We start from the raw sequence: 2,910 nt of genomic DNA, 5'->3' as shown, positions 1-2,910 counted from the left end.
TTTTTTCTCTATATGCGGATAGCTGTGACGAGGGGTGAAAATAGACACACCCACATACGTACTCTTCCTTTCTCTGTGTTTTGTTTTAAAGCAAAGGGGCCTAGTTTTTAAAAAAAGGGGCCTTAGTTTCAAATTTGAATGTTTAAAAATTTATCTTTTTGATATAGAAACAAAAGTTTTAGCCCGAGCAAATGACCCCCCCTTCTCTTTTATATAAATTACACAGAAAATTTCTTTTGTTGGTGGGGTGTGTGCGTTTTTGTATGTTGCGTGTGTGGGGTGCTTGTTGGTGTTTTTTTTTTTTTTTTTTTTTTTTTTTTGGTATGTGGGGTTTGGGGGGTGTGTGTGTGTTGTTTTTATATTATTTGGGTGGTGGGTGTGTGTGTGTGGTGGTTGGGGGGGGTGTGTTGGTGTGGGGGGTTGGGGTGTGTGGTGTGGTGGGTTGTGGTGGGTGGGGGGGGTTTTTTCTTTTTGCGTAAACTGCTAACTTTTTGAAATTTTTGCGAAAATATATTTATCAAACTTTCTATTTTTTTAGATTATTTTAATTTTCTAGCAGCACTCTTTTTCATTTTTTTTCCCTTAACATTTTTTTTGCGTTTTTACTATGCACGGCTTCCCAAGCTCCCCCAATTTTTAGCTTGCCCCTTTTTCATTTCTTTTTTAATTTAAAAATCCCCTTCACCCGAGACTTTTTATTTTTTCCCTTTTTTTTTCTTTTTTTTACTTAAAGGGAAAAATTTGGGGGTCAAAACTTTTTTTTGTTGTTGCTTTTTTTTAGTTTTTATTTTTACTTATATATTAGCTGTTTTTCTTTTTATTAAACAATTTTCCCCTTACATTTTTTTTTTTTTTTTTAAGTATTTAATTTTTTCTAAAAAATATTACATATCTCGGGTGGGACAAAATCAAAACGCATGCCCGGGGGTGGGACTTTTTATTTTTTTTCCCTACACAAACCCTTTTTGCCACTTTTCGTTACCAATGGCACGGCGCACGTGGCAAATGGGAACTGGAAGTGCATATGGATATATTATCCATATATTAAAAATACATTTATATATATATATATTATATATTTTATATAAAATTTTTATTATAAATAAAAAAAAATTACATATACGGGCAAAGTGAGAGAATGCAGTTAATTGAGATCTTAAAAAAACAAATGGAAAAAATCGCTTCTCTGTATGAACAAAATCCTTCTTTCCCCGATAAAATAGGGGGGTGCGAAAAGCCTAAATAAATTAATTTTAAACCGTTTTTTTTTGCGAAGGGGCCCCCAATTTGACCATAACTCAAAAACATAATTGCCCCCTGATGGTCAATGCGGGTGCAGCATCCCCTTCGTTTTTATTAGCCGGCGTTGGGGAGCTGTGTCAGGGGGGTCCATTGGACCCCATAAAGATGTGCGTTTTTTAAATTGAGGGTAAAGCGCCTTAATGTATGCAGGGCGCCCGTTTTGCTGGGTTTTAGTGTATCTGGTTTAAAATTATGTAGGGCTGTAGAAAAGAACTGGTTGTAGTGTATCTGGCGTACTGTATGTGTGGAGCTTGTTGTAATGTATGTATGTTAGCTGGTTTTTAATGTATGTGGCTGTTGAAAAAAGGCTGTAGTGTATCAGGCTGTAGTGCATTTAGGATTTGTGTAGAAAAGTAACGTATACGGTTGTAGTGTATGCAGCCCCCGGGAGTGCATTTGGGCTGGAAATGTAAAGTAAATGTAAAGTAAAAAGCTTCGTATATCATCCTAATTGTATGCAGGCTATAGTTAAAACAGGTTTGTAATATTACAGGGTGTGTGTATATCGCCCGCAGTGTATGCAGGCTAAAAGTGCAAAAGCAAACTGTAACATATCAGATTGGAATTATGCACTCCTGTAGTGTATACAGGCGGGAACGTAACAGGGGTCATGTATGCAGGCTTTTTTGTGTATGTAGCCTATAGTTAATGCAATTATTTTTATATGCTGGCTGTGGGGGTTAATTGTACGCAGGGGGTAGTGGGTTGAGCGCAGTTTTTTTGTTTCCCGTTTTTTTTGGGGGCCAGCCCAAAGTATCCTTGCACTAATGTCCTGTGCCTGTTGACGTGTTTTTTTCCGACCCCCATTCCTGAGCGCTAAGTGTAAAGCTGCCCATTTGCAGTGATTTTATGCATAGAAGATGCCTGCCTTTTAGCGGTTGTAATCACTGTACGTGTAAAACATTATGAAGAAAATACATGTAATATATAATAAAAATATATTTTATATTATATTATATATATAAATAATATATATTTTTAATATATAATATATTTATGTATAATTTACACACATATGTATATTAATATTATTATATATTATAAATATATATTTATATTATATATATATATATATTTTAATATAATTATATATATATATATTTATAATATACACATTTATTATCCGTGTATATATATATAATTAAAATATATATATATAATTTTATATATTTAAAATATATAATATATATATATTATTTTATATATCAATTACATATATAATATATATATTTTATAATATATATAATTTATATAACATATTATATAATATATATTTTTATTACTATATATATATGCAACAACACACACCACACACACACCAAACACACACACACACACACACACAACCCCCACCCCCACACACAAAACACCACACACAACACACACACAACCCCCACACACACACACACAAACCACACATAAAATATATAAAATAATATATATATAATATAATATATATAAAATTATATATATAATTATAAAATTATTAAATATATATTTGTTGGTTGTGGGGTGTGTCTTTATCACACCACACACATACACACCAAAACACACAACCACACAACCACACACCACATAAAAACACACAAAACAAAACCCCCAAAACCA

The sequence above is a fragment of the Penaeus monodon genome, chromosome 12, assembly GCF_015228065.2.
Source record: "Penaeus monodon isolate SGIC_2016 chromosome 12, NSTDA_Pmon_1, whole genome shotgun sequence".
In the NCBI taxonomy this organism is placed as follows: domain Eukaryota; kingdom Metazoa; phylum Arthropoda; class Malacostraca; order Decapoda; family Penaeidae; genus Penaeus; species Penaeus monodon.
The sequence above is the reverse complement of the archived record's forward strand: the minus strand, read 5'-3'. Positions refer to the sequence as shown.